Source organism: Tiliqua scincoides, chromosome 2 (genome assembly GCF_035046505.1).
Source record: "Tiliqua scincoides isolate rTilSci1 chromosome 2, rTilSci1.hap2, whole genome shotgun sequence".
Classification (NCBI taxonomy): Eukaryota; Metazoa; Chordata; class Lepidosauria; order Squamata; family Scincidae; genus Tiliqua; species Tiliqua scincoides.
The window spans coordinates 90,062,050-90,071,701 of record NC_089822.1 but is presented as its reverse complement, the minus strand read 5'-3'; the positions used below and the strand labels follow the sequence as shown (position 1 = coordinate 90,071,701).

At 45.2% G+C, this 9,652-nt stretch overlaps 1 pseudogene; it reads left to right on the top strand.

Moving 5' to 3' along the window:
• Positions 1–617: 617 nt before the first annotated feature.
• Positions 618–737, top strand: LOC136643223 (5S ribosomal RNA; annotated as a pseudogene).
• Positions 738–9,652: the final 8,915 nt, after the last annotated feature.

Here is a 9,652-nt window from a genome sequence, read left to right as displayed (position 1 = left end):
GTCTCCTTTTATCTCCCCTTTCCCTCCCTCACCATCCAGAGGGCCAACCGCTTCTCTGGCGGGTTTCCTGCTTCTAACGTATTTGAAGAAGCTTTTATTGTTCCCCTTAATGTTGCTGGCCATGCGTTCCTCATAGTCTCGCTTGGCCTCCCATATCACCTTCTTACATTTCTTTTGCCACAGTTTATGTTCCTTTTTATTCTCCTCATTAGGGCAAGACTTCCATTTACGGAAGGAAGGTTCCTTGTCCTTCACAGCCTCTCTAACTTGGCTGGTTAGCCATGCGGGCGCCCTCCTGGATTTAGTGGAACCCTTCTTTCTTTGCGGTATACACCTCTGCTGGGCCTCTATTACTGTTGTTTTAAGCAGCCTCCATGCACTCTGGAGAGATTGGACTCTTTTTACCCTCCCTTTCAACCTCCTTCTAACCAGCCTCCTCATTTGAGGGAAGTCCGCCCGTCGGAAGTCAAGGGTTTTTGTGAGAGATCTGCCTGGTATTCTTCCCCCAACGTGCAAGTCAAAACGGATCGCAGCATGATCACTGTTCCCCAATGGCTCAGTAACGTTTACATCTCTAACCAGGTCCTGCGTACCGCACAAAATTAAATCCAGAGTCACCTGACAGCAACTGTTACCCTGCACATGCCCAATCTCGTCTGATCTTGGAAGCTAAGCAGGGTCAGGCCTGGTTAGTACTTGGATGGGAGACCGCCTGGGAATACTGGGTGCTGTAGGCTTGTACCATAGTCTTTCGAGACTGAAGGTTGCCAACCATTGTCCTCTGGTGGGCTCCGTGACTAGCTGATCTAAGCCACAGTCATTTAGCACATCAAGAAATCCGGTTTCCTTATCGTGACCAGAACACAAATTGACCCAGTCAATATGAGGATAATTGAAGTCCCCTATGATTACAACCCTGTCCCTCCTTGTCACCTCCCTGATCTGTTTCCTCATTTCAAGGTCCCCATCAGATTTCTGGTCTGGAGGACGATAGCACACCCCCAGTATTACATCGCTGCACAGCCACATCTAGTGTGGCTGAAAAGGCCAATTCGGGAGTGACAATCCCTTCCACACCGGGAGCAAGTGCAGTCTGTCCCTGGTCTGTCTCCCTGGCTGTGGGCCTTCCTTCTTTGCCTCTTTGCCTCTGTTGCAACAGTCTGTTGGCCAAGTGTCTCTTCAAACTGGGAAAGGCCATGCTGCACAGCCTGCCTCCAAGCGGGCCGCTCAGAGGCCAGGGTTTCCCACTTGTTGAGGTCCACTCCTAAGGCCTTCAGATCCCTTAAGGTGGATGATCCATGAAAGATGGATAAGAAATATAATAAATAGATAGCAAAAGAACTGCATATGAGAATGACAGGGCCTTGTGGCATCTTCAAGATTCACATCTTTATTATGGCATGAGCTTTCTTTGGATTCAAACTGACTTTGTCAGATGCCTTTAGGCCACAAAATGTATGCCACAATAAATCTGTAAGTCTTTAAGTTTCCACAAGGCTTATTTGCACTGCATCTGATGTAGGCAACCCTTCTGGAGTCTGCCATGTAAGACTGATGCCCCTAAAAAGCCTTACTACATGGAAGGAGATGCAGAGTGAGGTTCATAAATGCATACTCATCACTCAGGGGATGAAACAGCAGTCCGTGAAACAGGCAGGATGTGAGCTTCTACAGAACTTCTATTTATACAAACAGTGGGTCCTTATGTGCAGGTTCAGCACCTGTGAATTTGACCCAACTTGGGTGGCCAACCCATGCTGGTTAGCCTTCCATGATCTCCCAGACATGACCATAAGTGCCTTCCAGTCATGTCTAGGAGGAGTTCTGAGGTGCATGGAGGCTGCACGCAGCCTCTGTGGGCCCCAGAAGACCTCTTGGAGGCGTCCAGAAGGAACTTCCAGTTTTTTGCCAAACCAGAAGTGCCTGTCAGAAGGCTCCTTCTGAAGTGCAGGGAGGTCACACACAGTCACCCCATGCCTCAGAGAGCCTGCTGGAACCTTCTGACAGACACTTCCAGTTTTTCAGGCCTCACAGATATTGGTATCTGTGTGGGGTCCAGGAACAGATCCCCCACGGACACTGAGGGCCCACCATATTAAACAAAACACCACAAAGTTCTCATAACACCTCATTGTATTGAATGAAACATTAAAGAAAAACCACAGCCACTGCTGAAAATCTTCTTTTTCCCACTCTGAAACATCTCAGAACCTACTCATTCCATGCTGTCACAACAGTTCATGTTTCCCTGCCCTGCCCTCAGGGGCCAATAGTGTGAATTGGGGTACAAAGACACAGAATGTGATATTGAGATATAGGAAAATTCTACTAGATCTTTTTCAAAAGGGGAGTAGGGAGCCAAATGTGTAGTTTCCATTTTTGGTGACAGCCATACAGTGACCATAATGTCTAGTTTGACCCACACAATAGCCTGGTTCAAAGAACTGCAGCCTCCTTTCAAAGTCGGATTAGTGGTACATGTAGAGAAGTTCAGATGAATGAACCTTAAAACACACACACACCTGTCTCCCAGAATTGAAAGGGGGCAGGACATGCATTTTGCCTTTTACTGTGTGGGTCAGTTGAGCCCTGTACTTTTCAATGAAGGCATGTTCCACTTTCAGAGACAAATCAGTCAGTGTTTAGTTTTGTGTGTGTGTGTGTGTGTGTGTGTGTGTGAGAGAGAGAGAGAGAGAGAGAGAGAGAGAGAGAATCTGTCCTACAAGCCTGATCTGAAAGTCAGTAGTACCCTCACAGAATCAACATACTGTGTATCCAGATTCCTTCAGTTTGGACCAGATACAGGTAAGTTACCCCTTATCCAGACATCCAAAATCAAGACTATTCCAAAATCCAGGCATTTGAGATAATTTGAAGTAATGGATTATTATTTCCATTAAGTTTCTGCTCTAAGTTTCTGTTCCTTACTTGGTGTTCCCTAGATCTGGCTGCATCACACTGGTTCTCAGTGTGATCTGGCTGCACAGCAACTACTAAAGCAGCTGTGAAGAGGAGGAGAAGGCAAGGGACTCGGAATCAACTGTTGTATAGTTTCCTTGGTCCCCAGCTTCTTTCTGACAGTATCCAGCAGAAGAAGCTGGGGCAAAGGGAAGGCAGAGTGCTACTGTTCAGAAAGTATGGCTCTTACTGAATGCCCCCGACAATAGTCTCCTGTTGTTGAGGCAGGCAAGAAGAAAGTAATTTGCAAGCAAGCATTAGTAGCTTCAGGTCATGCTGGGTAGCGAAAGAGAAAATGATTATTTAAAGAAAGTTTACTCCCATCTTTCCACAGTAAACCTTGCCCCCCCCTTCCTCGCACTGTTCTTCCTGACTGAATGGTTATTTAACCACAGAAAATGCAAGGTAATAAACACTCTGGCAATACAATTTGGAAATAACTAGGGCAGTAATTTTGAGAGATGGAGGTTTCAGGACGCTGCCCCTCACCTTTTTTTCCCCGTTAATGGATCTTAGTGCACTGTGAACCTCATTAGCAAAAACAGGTTTAAAAGCTCCTCTGAGTTGGGCTTAGTCATCCTTCATTCTGCGTGCCTAGATCAAGAGCTTCTTGCTTGAGGTGATGTGGTTCCCCCCTCTTCCTCTTTAAATATGTCAGTCTCTCTCATGGCTGCAATCCTACACTCACTTTTCTGGGAAACCCCACTGAAGACAATGGGACTGACTTCTGAGTAGACATGCATAGGATCATGCTGTACATGTTGTGGGGGGAAAAGGTTTATTTCTTATAAAATCAGAATTATCATGTATCCGTGTATCACAAAAATCCAGGCTTCTAGGCCAAGGTTTGAACGTTTCACATCAGCACCGAACTCCCAAGGACCATGCCTGGGTCAGGGGATCAAGACATGGTCAGAGATTGAGCATCAGTGGTTTATTCATGGACATCCTGCTCCAATCTATTTTAAAACTCCTTGGTGTTCTTTGTTTTCTTTCTATATTGACAGCCGTATTCCTACATACCCCTACAGCTGAACTGATGTCATATATATGCTCTTTCCAGACTATTTCTTGTGTGTTTTATTCTATCAGGGTAAAATTATGTTTTCTTGCTAAAAGTTCTCTTTGCATGCAAAGTCATACAAAATTCAATTGTACTAGGTCTGTAGTAACCTATATAGTTAATAATGAAGAAAGACCTTGCTGTATTCACCTAACCGATCCTCATGCGGTCTTGTATGCTGTACACTAGTTTGTCGGTTTTCCCATACCACCAGGGAACGTGTATTCCAAAACATGCAATAAACAGCCAACTTCTAACTCCAGCCAAGAGTCTTTGCTTTCCTTCTCTGACAGTGTCTATTCCCTGATATCTTTTAGAATGTCAATTCCCTGGTTTCTTTTAGAACGGCGGTTCCCAAACTGGTGGGTTACAACCCACCAGCCTGGGAAGTACTTGTTACTGGCTCCTTAAGGGGCAGGGGGGGGGGAGGAAGATCCCCAGAATTGCACCACTACCGGAGAAAGAAGGGGGGTTTTCAACTTACCTCCCCCTGTGCCAGCCTCTGAAAGTGCCAAGTCCTAGAAATGTTTAAAATACTGACTGGAAGCCACTTCTGGTTTCACAATCGTGACACCCCCCCCTTTCCCCAGCAGCTGCACAATCCTGGGGATCATGCTGCTGCCTTCTCCCTTCCCCGCAATGACTTAGTTCACTGTTCTAGGAATCACACTTAGAATCACTGTTCTAGGAATGTTCATATCAACCATTAGGTGTTAATGTGGCTATGTAATCTCCACAGCAGTTGTATTTAGGGGTATTAGTCTCCTCCCCCCCTTCTTATCCTTTGAAAACAGAGCATTCTTCAGCTATCATGTCATCATTCAGTTACTACCCATAAAGTCTCTGGGGAAGAGCATGGAGAATGATTCTCACATGCCGTTCTCTTCCTGGACATGTACTGTCCAGGAGATGTCACCAATTCCAATGCACTTACAGAATCGTTCTAGGTAATGATCATAATCCTGAATGCACAGGCTTTCAGTTGTTAAACACACCATGTCCCCTGCCCTCCTCCAGTTCAGTGCTTCAAAGGCACGTGCTGAGCCAGGAGATAGTTTCTCCCTGTGTTCTGGAGCTTTGGTGACCCAGAGTTCCAAATCACAGGACAGTACTGAGATTCTACTGCACCGAACCCCAGGCCAGCAGGGGGTGTAGCCATGGAGCACACTGGTATTGGGGGTATGATTATCTGTTGTAGCCCTGTCTGCCTGGGAATACCCTACCCAATTTCTGAATTATTGTCTGAACTAGTTTGTCAGAAATAGTTCAGAATTTCTGTCTGAACTAGACAGAAGAGGGCTCCTGTCTAGTCCAATTGCATCTACAAATGGCCCAATCCTATCCTGCAAGCTATGGGCTGGCTGGAGACCAGGCTGGGTGGAGAAGTAATTAAAGAACTTTTATACTTTCCTGCTCCTCCACATCCAGGTCCCCAATGGGCCTATTTAGATTTACACCAGCTCTTTTGCTGGTAGAAATCCTGATACGTCCAAGGGAGTGTGTTGGATCCCAAGCTGGGATCCTCCCATGAACAGCAGTGCCCCTCTGCCACCTCACCTGTTCTGTTGGAGCATCTGGGCAGTTCTGGCACACATGTGGAACCCCCAGCTGTTTGTGCTAGCAGCTCTGAAACATGCAGTGGTGGCTCATCTTTCACACTTCTGCAGTGGGGCCTATGCTGCTGTAGGACCTTGAAAAGATCAGGCTGTTATTATATGAACTCTTTTTTAATCACTACCTTATTTTCAGAGCTGTAACAACTTCTGTGTGTAACTCGTCATTCTGCTCTCCCCCTAGAAACAAGACCAGGCCTTTTAAGCAGAGTTATAGGGACCTTCAACAGAACTCCAGCTGAGATTCTAAGTCCTCATTGCTCAAATAGACCAAGCAGAAACATGCTGGCTGTTTCAGTCTAATGCAGGGGTGCCCAAACCCCGGCCCTGGGGCCACATGCAGCCCTTGAGGCCTCTCAATGTGGCCCTCAGGGAGCCCCCAGTCTCCAATGAGCCTCTGGCCTTCCGGAGATTTGTTGGAGCCTACACTGGCCCAACGCAACTGCTCTCAGCGTGAGGGTGACTGTTTGACCTCTTGCGTGAGCTGTGGGATGAGGGCTTCCTCCACTGCTTGCTGTTTCACATCTGTGATGCAGTAGCAGAAGCAAAGGAAAGGCCAGCCTTGCTTTGCGCAAGGCCTTTTATAGGCCTTGAGCTATTGACCTTCATGCATTCATATAAGTTCATCTTTAATATATTTATTTATGTAAACTTAGGTAAATTTATTTAAATTTTAAATGTAAATTAATTCTTTTTTTCCCTGGCCCCCAGTGTCCTGGCCCACAGTGTCAGAGAGATGATGCGGCCCTCCTGCCAAAAACTTTGGACACCCCTGGTCTAATGGAATATATCTCCAGTTTGCTCCTCCCACATCAGTGGCATTTGATGACTGAATTTACTGTGCTGTGTTAGGCTGCAAGACCAATTAGGAATGGCACATCTGCCTGGCCTGTTTGTTGCCACCAAGCCTCGGAGCAAGCTTTTCAAGTTCCATCTTGAAAACATGCTTAATTTGTTCACACAGACTAGAACGCATTAAATTATTTCATATTGTCCTAATAAATCGTCAATAACTTCCATGAGTTTTAATGCCCTTCTGTACCCCTGATCAGTTTGTACCCAAGACGGTGCCTTTGTGGCTCCACCCTAGTTACGCTACTGCTTGTTTTAATGGTACCCTTGACAATCTGGGTACAGAATGCTGCTTTTTCTGTTCTGCTTAACTGAGAAGAACAGCATTTTAACACAGACTTTGGGAAAGGGAGCAGGATGGAATCCTTCCTAAATCTAAAAAGAACAAATTTTTCAGGAACTTAAGGTGTGTAGCTCCAGTTGCCAATTCAATCTTTCATTATTTGTGACTCCAGTGAAAAATGATATTCTTGGGTGGAACTTTTAATTCACAGGGTGGATTGTCACTGGGCTCGTCTCATAAATTAAGGTTTGCTCTAATAATATGCTCCCTAGCCTTTCTGATGGGAAAAAGTCCATTTCATGGACTATAACTATCCCAAGGCCAACTGTGTCCTATCCAGAGTTAATGGAGTGGATGTTCTCTGATATCTTTATGTAATCTAGTATAGCAAATCCTCACTTAAAGTCATTTCATTTTAAGTCATTTCGTTAAAAGGTTGATGTGAAAAAAACAAAACAATTCCCAATCAGGGCCACTGTCTGTGTGGAGTCTGCCCATTCTCCCCATGTCTGCATTGATTTTCTCTGGCCCCAAAAGTTCACATTTGTTTTCAATGTTCAAGTATTAGAAGCGTTTGGGATCTTTATTTAGAAGTTGGGTGATTTCTGTGACCAAAAATATGCTATAGTAGGAACTCTTGTTTACATATATCAATTAGCCTACAGTAAAATTGGCTTCGTTATAAGTTGAATTGCTTAAAGTTGCAGTTTCCAAGAAGCTCTCCACAACTTTAAGTGAGGATTTGCTGTACAACAAAACAGTGTAACTTAAATGCAGAGTAATGGCTTGAATGTAACGTATAGTTGCATGGAGACCAACGATGCAGTAATGCTAATCTCTTGCTATATGTGGTACCAATGAATCCGCTCTATAAGCTGCAGAGTTGTCTCATCCTGTCATGAAAGCAAGCAACCATGGTCAGGTATAAAAGTTTTGAGTAATGATAAGCAGTGTCGGCACCAGGTTGCTGGGGGTTGTGGGATAAAGCCATGCGACAGACTTCTGATGGTATTCCCTGCCTGCTCTCTGATGTCACATCAGGCATTCTTCCTCCCACCATTATGGAGGATTCAGGGCCCGTCGTGAGCCAGTGCCCCAACTGGTTTACCTAATATCCTGCCACAGTCGCTACGAATGAATGTACCTGATATGTTGCCCAAGATGTTTTCACCCAGTTTGTTTTATTCGCACATTGCTTTATACAGTCGTTTTATTCTATGAACAGAAAATGCAAAGTCCATTCCCTAATGGGAAATGTGTCTATTAATATGTGTGGGTGCTTTTGTGTATGTGAGTATATAATATTGTACACAGGTACGGGATAATCCCACAATTAAAATTGTAATGGGTTTTGCTTTCTGAGTGCAAAGATATAATCTCAGAGGACCCGAACCTCAGTTAAGGGATTTATTTTGTAAATTAACTTCATTAAGCTGCATATCTGATGAGGTCACTTATACCTTTCTTACAAATCAACACAAGCCTCAGAACCTGACTTGAGGTTCCATGATTCTTCAGTAGTGTGACAAACTATGCAAGCACAGAAAAAATATGAATGCAAGGGGGAGAGACGGATGCCAGGGAGGAAAATCATATCCCACCTGGGTTTCCCAACATCGCTCTCCTTTCCGCCAAGGTCAGGCGCAGCTTCTCTTCACTTTTTGATGAGACATTTTTGATTGCCTCTGAAAATGGAGGAACATAATTTTGTCACATTTTCTTTGGCACGCTTGGTCACCTGTGGGACATGGGGAAAGGAAAATGCAATATTTCTCAGCACTTGGGGCTTCCAGTAATGTTGCAAACTAGATTGACAGGGAAACAGCCAGGTCAACGCTGAATTGTATTAAGAGATGAACTGAGTTCAAGCAGAATAATGTGGCCAGAAGCAAGACAAGACATGAAACAGTTTTCTTTCTTGGACAAATAAAACCCAAAGAGCAGCACATGCCAGGATAATTTGTGGAAACAATGTAGATGGGGGGGGGGTGTTCAGTTTGTTTCTCTCTTATCATTTTTCCCCACATGCATCCATTAAAGTTTGTTATCTGATCCTGCTGTGATCCAGGGGAGGCCAGCAGTGCCAGTGTTGATGCAACACGAGGAAAGAGAGGGAGGACTTTTGACACATCCAGGAGCAAGCGTACAAAGTTAGGCCCAAACACGCATGCAGATCAATACATCCAGCAAACTACACATCCGTGCTAATTAGAAGCTAATATATGGGGTGGTTAAACACACGTTTATTTGTGAAAGTGCAATGGTCTCATCTAGTGGTGAAAGGAAGTGACCATGGTTAAGCGTGATAATATAAGGTTCAGTAGTGGTAAGCAGGGCTGGCACCAAGTTGTTGTGGGCTTGGACCCAAGATGTGCACTTGTCCCTCCCCTAAATCAGGCATTTCCATTCCCACCAGGATTGAGGAATCAGGGCTGTATCCTGATGACCCCTTTGCCGAGTGTGGGCCCTTGGTCAGCCCCCAAGGTGGCCTAACTCTGATGTACTATTGTTACCTATTATAATTAAAACTCTGGAGCAGCTTTGCTTTGCCATTGCTGCAATCCCCTGTTGGTTCGTTGGGCTCGGTCACACTCCTTTCAAGCTCCTCTGGCTGATAGCTTTACAGCTGTTCCTCACTGTGAAATGTACAGTGAGTCTTGTCCAGCAGTGAAAGTCAGCACCTGTGATCAGGTACGTGGTTTAGTAATGCTATGTAGTACTAGCACCAAGTTATTGGGGGCCTGGGATAAAGCCGTGCAATGGGCCCCTGATGGCAACCCCGCCTCGCCTCTGAGGTCATGTGGGGCATCTCCACTTCCACCACTATGAAGGATTCAACGGTTGGTCTAATCAAGACGGCTTTCCGATGGACACAAGTCAGTG